Raw genomic sequence first — 15,133 nt, forward strand, 5'->3', positions numbered from 1 at the left:
ACTGTGAGCTTACTTCTCTCTGGGCCTCAGTGTTCCCGTCTATCCAGCAGTGGGTGGGAGAGGAAGATTGGACCAGATGACCTCCAAGGTCCCTTCTGGCTCCACTCTTCTGGGAATTGAGGAGAACCCAGCTCCCCTCCTCTCCACCCCTGCTGCTTTCCTTTGATGCTAAATGGAGCCAGGAAGAGTGAAGACTCCACTGGCAACCAGAGCCCTGCAAGTCGACAGCGAGTCCTGCACCTGCCCCCACAGGCAGCCCAACCCAGGTTATTCTGGGCTGGCTTCACGGCACCAGCCTCCATGTCTTCTCCCATACCAGGCTTTTATGAAAGTCCCTAACGAGCCCCGTGCTCTTATGCGTTTTAGAAATCTCATCTAATAGGGGCTCGTGGAATATAAATTAACCCCAAGAGCAGAGCTGCCTTAATCCCTGTGGTGATTATGCATTAGCCGAAGAATTTCTTTGCCTATTTTAAGCAGCCGAACCCAGGCTGTATGGGGTGCTTTTCTCCTCTGTCTCTGTTGCCAGCCATTCATTCATTTAGAGCATCTCCCTTTATAATGCGTCCTCTTCACTCCCACCCGGCCCAGCCGCGGAGGCCTAGGCGGCTATAGTGCAGCGGCAGGGGTGCATGAGCCTGTGTCTGACACGCCCCACCTCTCAGGCTAGTCTGTCACCATCCTCGTGACCTTGATCAATGTACTTCACTTCCCTGAGTTCTGGCTGCCTGACTTTAACCAGTGTTATTAGTGGCAACCTTCCAGGGTGTTTGTGAGTTTAAGAAATCACGTTTGTAGAGCACCGCAGGCATGGTAGGCCCTCACCCCCTGTTAGTCCTCTCCCTTCCCTGTTGTTATCACTTTGCCTGTGTTAATATGACCAGAGCTGAGGACGGCTGGTAAAGAAAATCACGTGGAGTGAGAAAGATCCTAAAAAGTTTCAGCTTCAGGTTCATGCTCCAGGGCTGAAAATAGAAGTCATTAATATTCTGAAGGCATTAATGAGGTCTTCAAAATCAAGCAAGGAAAAAACTCTACTGTACATTCATCAAAGGTGTGTTGTACCTAGCTGAGGACTTTCTGGAAAAGAAACCAAGGCACGACTGCCCACACTGCCCGCCACTTCAAGCTTGAGGCACGCTACTTTCCAAATCAAAAATTATAATTATAGGCTTGTCTTGCAAGCCTGCAAGGCCTTTCTGCTGAGAAGTTCAGACACATTGCTATTCCGGGCACAGTGTCTTACGAGGAACAAGCTCACCTGGGCCCCCAGCCCCTGGAGGAGTGGGCCCCCATTTCGCATGGCAAATGTGGAGCCCTAGAGCCACAAAGGCAGCGGTTCGTGGCCTGACTCCTCCTTCCCTCAGCACCTGACATGACTACAACTCACACACCCAGTGCTTTGCTGCTCACAAAAGCCTTTTGGAGATTTTTATCTCCTGTGGAAATTGCAACAATTCTGAAGGGCTGGCTGAGCAAGGAGAGGAACATCACGCCTGCTGGACAACTGAAGACAGAATTAGGAGAGACTTCCCCGAAATCACAAAGGCGTAGGCTGCTCTCTGCACCACCTTGGACAGCAGCGGTCAAATGCGGTCTTGGATCGTCCTCCACCTATTTTATCACCCCCATTATACTGGCATCCCCTTGAAGACGCCCATTTTTGGCACTATGTTTAACAGAGAGGACTCTTGAGTATAAATCCATGCTTAATACATCATTATTGCCTATTAAAAATAGATGACTCAATAAGTGTATCACATTCGATACTTACTCCTCCAGACCAGCCTGTGAATTAAGCACTATTATTATCCCATTTTACAGGTGAGGAAACTGAGCCTCAGAAAGGGTAAGTGACTCTAACCCAGGTCTCAGGTAGTAAGGGGCAAATCTGAGACTCAACACTGGATGTGACTCCCACGCCTTCCATTCAGTGTGTTTGCTTATTTATGCATTTGCTCAACAAACACTTGGGCACCAAGCCCAAAGAACACGGGGGTGGACAGACGTGTGGGTTCTGGGATTACTGCACCCGCTCGTGCGGCCGTCACTCATCTGATCCGAACACCCTAATGTAGATTCAGCCACACAAAACAAAACAGATGCCCCTTGTTTCGTGCAGCAAGTGCCTTGATGCCCCAAACACTTGTATCTGCTTGGTTTCTGGTCTTTGTGAATATTCTTTACCTTTGTCCTGGATTCCTAGTTCATAAAAAGGGTGTCCCAGCATCTATGCAGGCAGCTTCTCTGACGACCAGCAGCCTGCCCACAGCTAAGGAGGCTTTGATTAGACAAAGAGGAATGCAGCAAGCTGGAGGTCATGTGGCCTGGGTCCTGTGTTCCTCATGGTCCAACCTAGCATGGGTCCTTGAGCTGGTCATTTGGTTTCCCTTCACCTGGATAGCTTCATTCAGAAAATGAAAAGTTGGATTAAGAATTCTGATGAGGGCTTCCCTGGTGGTGCAAGTGGTTGAGAGTCCGCCTGCCGATGCAGGGGACACGGGTTCGAGCCCTGGTCTGGGAGGATCCCACATGCCGCAGAGCGACTGGGCCCGTGAGCCACAACTGCTGAGCCTGCGCGTCTGGAGCCTGTGCTCCGCAACAAGAGAGGCCGCGATAGTGAGAGGCCCGCGCACCGCGATGAAGAGTGGCCCCCGCTCACCGCAACTAGAGGAAGCCCTCGCACAGAAACTAAGACCCAACACAGCCAAAAATAAATAAATTAATTAAAAAAAAATACATCTAAGACATTTGGTTTAAAAAAAAAAAAAAAAAAGAATTCTGATGAGACCAAACACAAAACCTTTTGAAAAACCAAGAATCAAGTCTTAATTTGTTCTTTATTGTGGTACTGTGATAACATAAAATGTACCATTTTAACCAGTTTAAGTGTACGATTCAGTGGCATTAAGTATATTCACAACATTGTGCAACCATCACTATTTCCAGAACATCTTCATCACCACAAATAGACACTTTGTGCCCATTAAACACTAACTCCCCATCCCCACGTCCCCCAGCCCCAGGTAACCAGGGTTCTGCCTTCTGTCTCTATGAATCTGACTCTTCTAGATACTTCACAGAAGTGGAATCACACGGTATTTGCCCTCCTGTGGCTTGTTTCACTTAGCATGACCAAGGGTCACTTTTAAGCACAAAGATCAACCCCTCGTACAGATCCTGTGTGTTGGAATAGAACTCGGGACGGGATGCAAGTTTTCCCACACCTTATCTCCTCTGTGCCTCCAAACTACCTCCTCTGCACTTAACCAAAGAGGAAAATGAGATTAGCCAAGTGTAAGGAATTTAGCCAAGGCCACCCAGACTGTGACAGAGCCAGGTCCTCTGTCCACAGATCTTCTGACTCAAATTCAGGGGTCTTTCTAATTCACTTTTTTTTTTCCAAATCTTTATTGGAGTATAAATGCTTTACAATGTTGTGTTAGTTTCTGCTGTACAACTGAGTGAATCAGCTATATGTATACATATATCCCTATATCCCCTCCCTCTTGAGGCTAGAAATGGCAATAAAACCCCAGCTAACTGGATAAAGCCCCATATACATTAACCACAGACCCTGACATGGTTACTTTAGAGTCTAGTCAAGGGGCTCTGGCAGAGGAAATGTTATTCATCTCAGCGTCAAAAGTAATAGACCCCACCCCTCTCCCTTCACCTACCCACCTGTTATTTCTTCTGAAAAGACTGAGATTTGGGACCCACCACTGACTTCCTGGAAGGCTTGAGCCATCACTGAGGATCCCATAATTCAACTTTCCCATCTCTAAAGGGGGCCGAATAAAACCTGCTTCTCCCACTTTTCTGAAGGCCAGTCCACCTGCCAGTGTAAAAGCCACTGGAAACTGTAGGCAGTTGTTGTTCGGCAGAGTGTCATGGAAAGAACATGGACAGCGTTGGAGTCCAGCTGGGCCACGCTCAGGTCAGATGACCTCTCTGGGCTTCACTTTCTACAGACATCTATTAAGCCCCTTTAGGTGCCAGGCGTAACGTTAGATGCAGGGGTGCCAAGGCATAAGGAAGATACACCCACACCCTCCTGGTAGGTCGAAGGGAAGATTCAAGACAAGACAGGGCAAGCACTCAGCACAGCATGTGGCGGATGGTAAGCACCTGGTATTTCATAGCCTTTTCTATAACATATTCATTCAGCAAGCATTACTTGAGTACCTACCATGGGCTTAAGCAGGGCTTCTTAACCTTGGCACTATTGACGTTTGGGGAGCGCAGTTCTTTGCTGCAGGTGGGCAGGGCCACCGTCCCCGGCACTGCAGAATGTTTAGTCACATCCTCTATCCAATAAATGGCAGTATCACCCCAAGTTCTGACACCAAAAATGTTTCCAGACCTTGCTCAACATCCCTGGGGAGCTCAACCGCTCCAGTACAACAGCTCTGGTTGAATGTTGTACCAGGTACGAGGTGTGTATAGAGATGAACGGGACAAGGGCTCCCCCAAGACTCCTGGTCTAGGGACACAGACGTGAGGACCCCCTTCCATTAGGCAGGTGTGTGAGCGGGGAGGGCAGCTGACACTGGGGCAAGGGGCATGTCAGGCACGGCGCTTTCACTGGACCAGAGGGGACGGCAGTAAGGAGCGCAGTTAGGAGGTGGCCACGGTCTACGGGAGGGAGGACGTGGCCCTGAGGCAGGCAATGCTGATGTAGATGGACAAATGGAGACGGGCTGGAGGAAGATCCCGAGGCAGGATGGACAGGGATGAGGGGGCGACAGGCTGGAGGACATTGGAAACCAGCCAAGCGGGACCTGACCAGGGACAAGGGGCAGAGAGTGGGGCTGCAGCTGTAACTACACAGCGTCAATGGGGTCTAGACAGCGCTGGGTTTTCGCTTCTGTGAACTGGGAGACGCTCCCAGGTCCCTCTCCTCTGCCAGCCATGACGCAGAAGCCCAGGTACTTGCTCGAAGCTCTCTCCCTCCCACTCTCCTGCTCCTTCCTCTCCCCTCCCGTGTTCCACAAGCCTCTCTAAAAAGGAGAAAAGGGAAAGCCCGAGTTCTTCCTGGGTCCCGGGAGGCTCATGCCTGGGGCCCTCCCTGCTCCACGTCCTCCCACCAGGAAGGCTCGCAGAGCCTCCTCCAGCTAAAGGGTGTGGGGGGCCCCCGAGCGGGACTCGGTGACTCACACTGAGCAGATAATGAGCTCTGGTGACAAGGGACCTAGCGTCAAAGGGAGCAGTGCCACCTCTCCCAGGACGAGGGCTTGGGCCCATGGGCTCATCCATGGGATGGAGGCTGAGGGAGTGTGACAGCTTCCCGGCATCATCCTCTCATCACACCCCAGCTCCACCGCCCCCGCCCGGGAAGTCTTGCTCTTTTAAATGTGCATTTTGCAGTGAAGACAGTTAGCTGCAAAAGCAGGAGGCCCCCGGAGGCTTGCAACTGGAGGCTCCATCCTTGACTTGGGCTTTCTCACTTTTCCTTTTAAGCTCAAGCTTTAGCCCTGTCTCAGCACTTAAAATATCAAAACATGTTTCCTCCGCCCACTTGATCACTGATCCTTTCAGCTCAGTCAACCCATTCACACCACTGAGCCTGCCTGACCACTAAAATTCAGCCATGAATAAACTGCATGGGTTCCAGTAATGACAGCAAGGTGAACAGCGTATCCTCTAAAAGGGGTGTCTTCGTAGATGTGTGGTTTAAACTACCACGTAGTTAAGACTGTAATAGTGTTAAGACTCTGATGATGAAAAGATGATGGACTAAGTAATAGAAGAGCAAGACCTTGAGGCAGAGGGAGAATGCAGCCACGAGACGGCACGTGCTTCACCTGCCCTGAAATATCCCTGTGTAAATAATGAAGCTATGTAGTGGTCAGGGCCCTGGCAGGGAGGTGTGGCACATGCAAGCTGGATGCACAAGGGCTCAACAATGGAACTACGTGGAGGGGGGAAACCAATAAGGGACAGCGCAGAATGTACGTGCTAGAAGAAACAGGGCCAGTTATCACCCCCCCAGATCCAAAGAAGCAAAGAGGGGGAGAAGTTACCAGAATCCCAAGCGTAGCTACGTGGAGAACAATCTCCCCACAGGAGCTGAGGTCCTCAGTAAGAGTGCAAACCTGAGAGGGAGAATGGGTGCCCCAGCTCACCAACCTCCTTCCTGAGCTTCCTGCTGGCCAAACTCAACCAGGCATCCGAGGGCAGGTGAGCCTATTGAAGGAGTCCCCGCAGTCAACCTCCCCCTCTTCCCATCGTGTCTGGTGTCTGCATCTCACTATTTGGCAGTTCATTATGGCAGACAGATGGGGAGGGAAGGGAAAGGGTGGAAGGGGTGGAGAAGGCCAGTGATTCCTCCCCCTCATACTCCAACCAGGTACTTAGGGATGAGGAAATAATTTTAACGTCTTCAGTAGGGTAGGGACTTCTTGGTGGCCTTCCCAACATCCAGCTTCCCCTCCCTCTTTTCTGACAGCTCTGAGGAAGCCGACTCCAGTTCCAGGTGTGGAAGATACAAGCTAGGCTGAGCCAATCAGAATATTCCATCCCCTTGGAAACAGGATAGACATTTGACATAAGTCTGATGTGGCTACATGACTTTTCCTTGGAATCCTGGGAAGTGACAATCCTGCTTTCCTGCTGGTTATAAATAAGGAAGAATGGAAGCCCTCAAATGTGGGGGAACGACTGGAACCATGAAGAGAGCCAATGTAAGGATGAAGTGGGCACCATCAAAGGCAGAACGGAGAGACAGAATGAGACCAAGTACTTAGTGACATCACTAAGCTATTGAACAGGCCTCTCTGACCTAGCCCTGCCTCTGTGCTTTTCAGCTCAGTAACAGTATATTTCCAATCTGAGTTGGATTTTCTCTTAATTACAACCAAAAATGCTTCAGTTGACCCACACTCCAAGAGTTAAATAAAATTAAAAATACAGAGTAGAAAGAGACAATACAACTACCAAGCCTGTGAGGAAAAATATACTGATAGTAGTTTGGTCATCAGTGTTTAAGCATACTACTTCAGTATGCAAAATAGGAAAGAAAGGCCATCTTTGTTGGTCATACCTACCAGTGTCCAGGGAAGAGATACCAACTGCCAGGGACGTGACCATTCTTGTCACTGAAGAGGCAGTTCAGTGACTTGTCTAAGAGCACGTGTTTTGGAGCCAAACAGAAGTGGGTTCAAGTCCCAAATCCTCTGCTTGTGCACAATATGAACCTGGGAAAGTGAACTCTAAGGCACTGGGATTCCAGAAATTGACACGAACTAGAAACTCTTGACTCCCAGCCCCACTGCATCTAATGAGGCCCACTGAGGGAAAGATCCACTAGTGGTTTCATTTTTTTCCCCTCTTTTTTGGATTTCCTTCCCACTAGGGTCACCACAGAGCACTGAGTAGAGTTCCCTGTGCTATACAGTAGATTCTCATTAGTTACCTATTTTATACATATTATTGATAGTGCATATATGTCAATCCCAATCTCCCAACCACTAGTGGTTTTATACTAGGCAGGCATATCCCAGATGTAAGAAGCCACAAGCTTCTGGCAGAGGACACTCATATTTCCCACTGAAAAAATATATCTCTCTTTGTAAATGGGTGTTTTAGTATCTGATTTGATGTATCAGTGTGTGTGTGTGTGTGTCTGTTTGTATGTTAGGTTCATGTCAGTCTATCGTTGAAATTTTCCTCTGCTGTGTTCAGAAATTCTTTTAATTTAATTTTTAGTTCAAGAACCTGCAAAAGACCTTGATGGAGTTAAATCTATGAAAGCAGTTCACCCATGAAGCCTCCTGAGGGACAGCCTCCCAGCCTCTGGCACCTCCACCAACTCCCATGCCCCCTTCTACTCACTGGACTGAACGACAAGAGGAGTTGCCTTGATAAGGGGCAGGGGATGGGTGATAAGACCCCCTATGATTCAAAACACAGGCTTACCAACCCAGGTATTCTGAGAGCCTTCGAGAAGGGAAGCTCCGTTGATCGACTTAGGCACCCATGGCTTAAACTCACGTTGGTGTGACCTTCAGGTCAACCTTGACATGACTATTGTAAGGTACTCTCCTGGGGGCATGACACAACAGATCCATACCTTGATGGCAGATGATGATCTAAACCCATCTCAAAACTTGATTTCTCTAAGCTTCTAGGCTAGGCAGAAAAAAGCAAAAAGGTGATGCCAGGAGGGCCTGGACCTTGAGCAGAGACAAAACAAGGGAATCGGGCTTCCCTGGTGGCGCAGTGGTTGAGAGTCTGCCTGCCAATGCAGGGGACACGGGTTCGAGCCCTGGTCTGGGAGGATCCCACGTGCCGCAGAGCAGCTGGGCCCGTGAGCCACAACTGCTGAGCCTGCGCGTCTGGAGCCTGTGCCCCGCAACAAGAGAGGCCGCGACAGTGAGGGGCCCGTGCACCGCGATGAAGAGTGGCCGATGAAGAGTGGCCCCCGCTTGCCACAACTAGAGAAAGCCCTCGCATAAAAACGAAGACCCAACACAGCCAAAAGAATAAATAAAATAATTAAGTCAGGAGCTCTTTAAAAAACAAAAACAAAAACAAAAACAAAAACAAGGGGATCCCAGACCTTTTCATTTATTGATTTAAAACATTTATTTTTGAGCATCTTTTATATGCAAGAATCTATACCAGAAAAAGAATTAGCCGTTGCTTCATTCCACAAACACTTATTGAGCACACACTTGCCAGGTACAGTGCAGAGATATAAACATGAATAAGCCTGGAATCTAGGCCATTCCATTGTCCTCATGGCTCAGTGTTTCTAAATGTGTGAGACTTACCATAAGTGGATACACATGATTTTAATTTTTTTAAAGTTTTACAGAGAGAATTTTTGTTTGTGCCTAGGTAAGACATTAAATAACCAAATTACATAGTATGAAAGCCATCCACTTTTTCATTTTTTTCCCCAACTCCACTGATTACTTTGAGAATAAAGCCTAAGTTAGGTACCATATGGTGTTAGCATCTTAAAACTTGCCAATTTCCTTCTCTTTTAACAGAAAGAGAGAGAGACGGAGAGAAAAACAAAACAAAACATAGAGAGGTGGAGACAGAGAATTTGCCTTAGGTCCAGAGCCTTCAAAAATAAAATATCCAGGGAGAATTTAATATCATTCTTTCATTATCCCTGGTTTTACTTTTTATGGTAACCTCTTTAAGTAATACTGGTTTTTAAAGAAAAATGACAAGTAAATACTGACAGCTGTCAAATAAGTATGGTGAAATTATGAAGGTGGATATAAATGATTGCACTTTAGAAAAATAAGAACATGGTATTGTGTTACTTTGTTTTTTCATTCAGGACTGCTCAGATCAATATTGTGTTACTTTTTAACCAAGTTTTCCATTTTTCTCTCCTCAAGGTGCTTTACCATATGTGAGGATTACACAGCCCTATTCTGATGAACTCAAGAATCGTCACGTGACTCTTCAGCCAGTGAAATGCGGGAAGAGTAGCATGTGTCATTTCCAGGAAGAAACTTGAAGAGCCATTATGTCGTTTGCCATGTCTTCTTCCCCTCTTCCATGGGACAGGCGATATTACACAGACAGCCTGCCCCACTTGACTGGATCTGTATTGAAGCTGACATGGAGTAGAGTTACAACCAAGCCATGCTGAACAAAAAGCAGGAGTGAGAAATAAGTGTTTGTTCTTGTAAGGCACTGAGACTTGGTTGTTAACTGGCATTACATAGCCTATCCGGACTGATACCAAAGGCCACAGCAGCATCTGACAGAGATGCAGTTGGTTCAGAAGAGTCTACCCTCACTCCTAGGGAAAAAAAACTCAATATTTTATCCCTAATGCTGGATGCCCTATGAAGACACGTGATGTTCCCAATGGGACACACTCAGGCATCTATTTAGGAACAGCATCAGGAGAAGGCAACACCACAAAGGCTGATGAGCCTTGTGCATGAGTAATATGAACTCAGCTTCATTGGTAATATGGACCAGATAACTGGATGGTCTTGCAGTCTTTAGGATGAGAGAGAAAAGGGAAATTACATACCTTAAACACACTATATGCCAGAGGCAATGTGCCAGGCACTTGGTACACTTTCTCCTTTGGATCTTCTGAAGAACGGACATTATGTCCATTGATAGTTGAAAAAATGAAGGCTCTGTCACACAGAGTCATCCAGCCAGTAACCAGTGGAGGTGGGAATAGAACCCCAAGCCTCTTGAGCTACATTCCTTTTGGGGCTTCTCTATATGACACTGGCAAGATAAGGCTGGAAGAATGCCACCAGCTACATGCATTTTCGTCACATCCTATGTCGATATTTATTGGGAATGTGGAATATGAAGGCTTCAGTTAATGATATTAGATTCATCCCCACAGTCACCATCTTTTCTGCATCTGCAACATCCAAATTGAATCTGGGATGGAGGTGGCAGAATTTATCAGGAATGGAATAATTCAATGAATGCTGCAGTGGGGTTTCTCAATAGTCTGCAGGCTGAGTGTCGCAGTGATTGGGGAGTATTCAACCATCCTTCTCAAGTTGGGAATTAAAGCTTTTTAACCATGATTATATGGCCTAACATTCCGCTAATCCCAGCGAAATGACACTCAAATAACTATTAATCATGAGCAGCGCTCCCAGAACCCCTCCCACATTTTCTCCTCCCCTTCTCCCCTCCTTCTTGGTTTCCTTACCTCTCAGCCTCCGTTCTTAACCTGGCAATAAGTATAGTCCTCAATCCATTCACCTCTGAGGTAGCCGATAAGCAGAGGAGGGAAGAAGAAAAGGCAGAGGGAGAGGAAGAAATGATGAGGGAAAAAGTGTGAGGGAAGGAAATGCAGGATAATTGATCACTTGCTGTCTGTTATGCACCATTATAGGCATGAGTTTCCATCCAGCCTCTCATATGACTCTTAGAGCAATCTAGATAGATCACCAATTAGTAATGATCATTCCGGGGCCACTAGGATAAGGAAGATAGACATTTAAGGAGCAACAAATTTGATCTCTTGGCCCAGAATGGCCAAGAGAAGTTGTGTTGAGTCATATAAACTGTCAAGCATAATCTCCTTGAAGGCACACCAAGCTTTCCCAGTCCTACTCTATAACCTTACTACCCAGTACATAGTTTGCGTTTATAAAGAATAATTCTTCTACCTATGCTTAAATGCCAATAATATTCCTCAGATTCAGTTATTCTTTTAGTTAACATTCATTCAGTAAGTACTGATTGAGTGCCTAGTACGTGCCAGGCACTGTTGTAGGCATGAGGAACGTAGCAGTGCATAGAGAAATAACCAGAAATCCTGCCCTGCTGGAGCTTACATTCTAGCAGGTGGAGATTGACATTAAACAAAATAATAAGTAAAACATATACTATTTAAGGAAGCGTGAGGGGTTATAGAGAAAAATAAAGCAATGAAGGAAAGTTAAGACTGTTGGAAGGAGGTGGGGTGTGATTTTAAATTGAACACTCAGAAAGTCCTCACTGAAAATATGACAGTTGAACAGTAACTTAAAGGAAGTGAAGGAGCAAGTCATGAGAAAATCTGAAGGAACAGCATTTCAGGCAGAGGGAACAGGATGTGCAGAGGTCCTGAGGTCTGAGTATGCCTGTGGGTTCAAGGAACAGCAGGAGGTTAGTGTGGACTAAAGTGGAGTTAATGAGATAAAAAGGGCAGTAAGGAGACTGGGTCAGAAAAGCAACGAAAGGACAGATCCTGTTGGCCCATAGGCCTTTCTCAGCTTTTACTCTGAGAGAGTCAGGAAGCAATGAGTTTTGTGCAGGAAAGTGGCATAATCTGACTGGCATTTTAACCAGATGTTTCTTATTGTTGAACTAAAAATAGATTGTAAGAGAGGACAGGTGGACTCGGGGGTACAAGCCAAGGGCTACTGTATTAATCCAGGCAAGTTGCCTGGGAGATTTGGGACCTGGCTATGCCATTTCCATGATGGTTTGGAATTTGTTTCTTCTTCATCATCTACACTGACTCTGTCACATTTCAGGCCCTTATCACCACCACTAGCCTTTCTATTACAATAGCTTCTTTTTGGGGGGCGTCGGGGGTGGTTAGAGAAGAAATTGTAATGAAAGTTTAAAAACAGAATTACCAACAATTGCTTAATACAATTCAATTAAACATGGAAAATTCACCAAGGAAGACAATATACTTGATCATCAACAGATTTTCAGTAAATTTTAAAGGATTATAAATAAACACATACATGCTTTAACTGCAACTGTATTAAATTTAAAATCTGTAATAATAAGATATTACGATAGCTTCTTTTTTATTTTTTATTTTTATTTTATTTATTATTTATTTCTGGCTGTGTTGGGTTTTTGTTGCTGTGCATGCGCTTTCTCTAGTTGTGGCGAGCGGGGGCTACTCTTCCTTGCGGTGTGCGGGCTTCTCACTGCGGTGGCTTCTCTTGTTGTGGAGCATGGGCTCTAGGTGTGTGGACTTCAGTAGTTGCAGCACATGGGCTCAGTAGTTGTGGCACGCAGGCTCAGTAGCTGCTCCACAGCACGTGGGATCTTCCCGGACCAGGGTTCAAACCGGTGTCCCCTGCATTAGCAGGCGTATTCTTAACCACGGCGCTACCATGGAAGTCCACGATAGCTTTCTTAACTGGTCTCTGTCCCTAGTCCAGTCCCCTGAGTTAGTCAAGATAGGAGAGGCTCTGCTGCAACAAGGGATGAATCCTGGAATGTCAGTGACCTGATGCAGTAAAAAAAACCTTCTCACTTGAGTCATCATCTGATACGAGTCAGGCTGACTTCTTCCACATTTTGTCTGTACCCTCTGAAACATGTGGCCTCCACACTCTTCATAGGAGAGGAAGACATGGAGGATTTTACAGCTGTAAGCCTTAGAAGTGTCTTACAAATCTCTGCCCACGTCCACTGGCCAGAACCCCATTATGTGGCATTGACCTAATTTCACAGAAGGCTAGGAAACATAGAGCAGCTCATGAACCTTTGATATGCACCAACATTCTCTGCCACACATCTTCCCATCCTTATGCTCTTTCTAAAGCATAAATATCACTGTGTCCCTCTCACGTTCATAACCTGGTGATGTATCCCCATCCCATCACAGTTATCATGATATAATCAATAGCGCTTCCATTCGTTTCCCTTTTCTTTCAGGAGTCTTTTCCTTTGTAAACAAACATTCTTGCCTTATAAAGGGTCTATGGCAAAAAGAATGGAAAGGAGCTATTGATACAAGAATTGCCAAGACCTATCCAAGATTCTGACCCTTGGAATTGAACCTATAACCCATGTCTTCCTTCAACACTCTGAGTGTCTACACTGTGCCAAACACCACGTCAGGCTTGAAGGTGCAAAATTAACCACATCCTTGTTCTCAAACAGCTTGTGGTTGGACCTAGTGGCTTCCTGAATGGCCAACAGGAAGAAATGGCCAACTCGACATTTCTTCCCTCCATGCCTTTATTCCCAGACCCTTACATACACACTTGCATACACACGTGCATCTAATACTCCAAAAAGCAGGAATCTACATCCATAGAGACTCAAATATGGCCATTGTAAGCACTAATCTTTGATTCAGGGAATCTGGGGTCCTTCCACTAGTGTCACTTCCAACAGTCTACTACCATAATTTTAATTTCTCCATATGTAAAAAGATAGACTTGGGGGCTTCCCTGGTGGCGCAGTGGTTAAGAATCCGCCTGCCAATTCAGGGGACACGGGTTAGAACCCTGGTCCGGGAAGATCCCACATGCCGCAGAGCAACTAAGCCTGCCAGCCACAACTGCTGAGCCCACGTGCCACAACTACTGAAGCCCGTGCACCTAGAGCCCATGCTCTGCAACAAGAGAAGCCACCGCAATGAGAAGCCCGCGCACAGCAATGAAGAGTAGCCCCCACTCACTGCAACTAGAGAAAGCCCGCGTGCAGCAACAAAGACCCAACACAGCCAAAAATAAATAAATAAATTAAAAAAAAAAAAAAAAGACTTGGACCAAAGAAAATCTGAGGCTTCTTCCAGCTCCAAAATCCTGTGCAGACCCATTGAGTGTCGTGCAGAGGCCACCTTATTAATTCAAACCTAGAAAAGAAATTCTCCTAAGTATAGAGTTATTTATCATTCGCAGGAAGAGCCGAGCAGAACTCAAGCTGTTCAAGTTCCCTTCTCCTTGGCCAAGCACGATTTCCTTGCAAAAGTTTTGGGTGGGATTTTTTAAGCTTCCAACAAGGCTCTAAAGACTTTTTGGACATTGATCTGTACTTTTATACCATATGGTTTGAATTGAGTGGGAAGAAGTCAAGAACAGACAGAATGTACTGCTGTGACAAGAACCCAGTAAATTAGAAAGTTCCAAGAAAATGGATGGTTTAAAAATGCCAAGAAAACAGTTGGGGGCAGGATGGGCAAATCCAAGGGGGTAGAGAAGAATGAATGTTCTGAAAGTCTGATGTATCCGATTTTCTGCAAGACAAACCGCTCTAAAACTTAGTGGCTTAAATCAACAGCCACTTATTTAGCTCATTATTCTATGGGTCAGGGTACCTGGACGGTTTTTATGGTCTTGGCTGGACTCTCTCTCATCTGCATGGACCATCATCCAGGACTATTCAGATGTTGGTGATAGGAATCTCAAGAGAGTAAGTGCCATGATCACTTTTCAAGTTTCATGGCACATCGGCTAAAGAAATCATATGCCCACTCCAGATTCAAGGGGTGGAAAAATGTCACACTTCTTGATGGGAAGAACTAAAAAAAAGTCAAGTGAATATAAAGATACAGAGAGGGGGAAATGTGGCCAGTTTTACAATCTACTACAGATTTACCAGTTTTACCATCTAGACACTGGAGAATTGGTTTAAATTCACTGGGATTTCACCTTGAAAAGTGAAGACTAGGGGTGGGAGAAGATAAATAAGGGGTTGACAAAAGGTGACCACTACTTTCAAGTATTTAAAGAGATCTCACAGATAAGAAGAATTACAGGACTTCCCTGGGGGCATAGTGGTTAAGAATCCACCTGCCAATGCAGGGGACACGGGTTAGAACCCTGCCGGGAAGATCCTACATGCCGCGGAGAAACTAAGCCCGTGCGCCACAACTACTGAGCCCACGCGCCTAGAGTTTGTGCGCCACAAAAAGAGAAACCACCGCAATGAGAAG

This window comes from Balaenoptera ricei, chromosome 17 (genome assembly GCF_028023285.1).
Source record: "Balaenoptera ricei isolate mBalRic1 chromosome 17, mBalRic1.hap2, whole genome shotgun sequence".
Classification (NCBI taxonomy): Eukaryota; Metazoa; Chordata; class Mammalia; order Artiodactyla; family Balaenopteridae; genus Balaenoptera; species Balaenoptera ricei.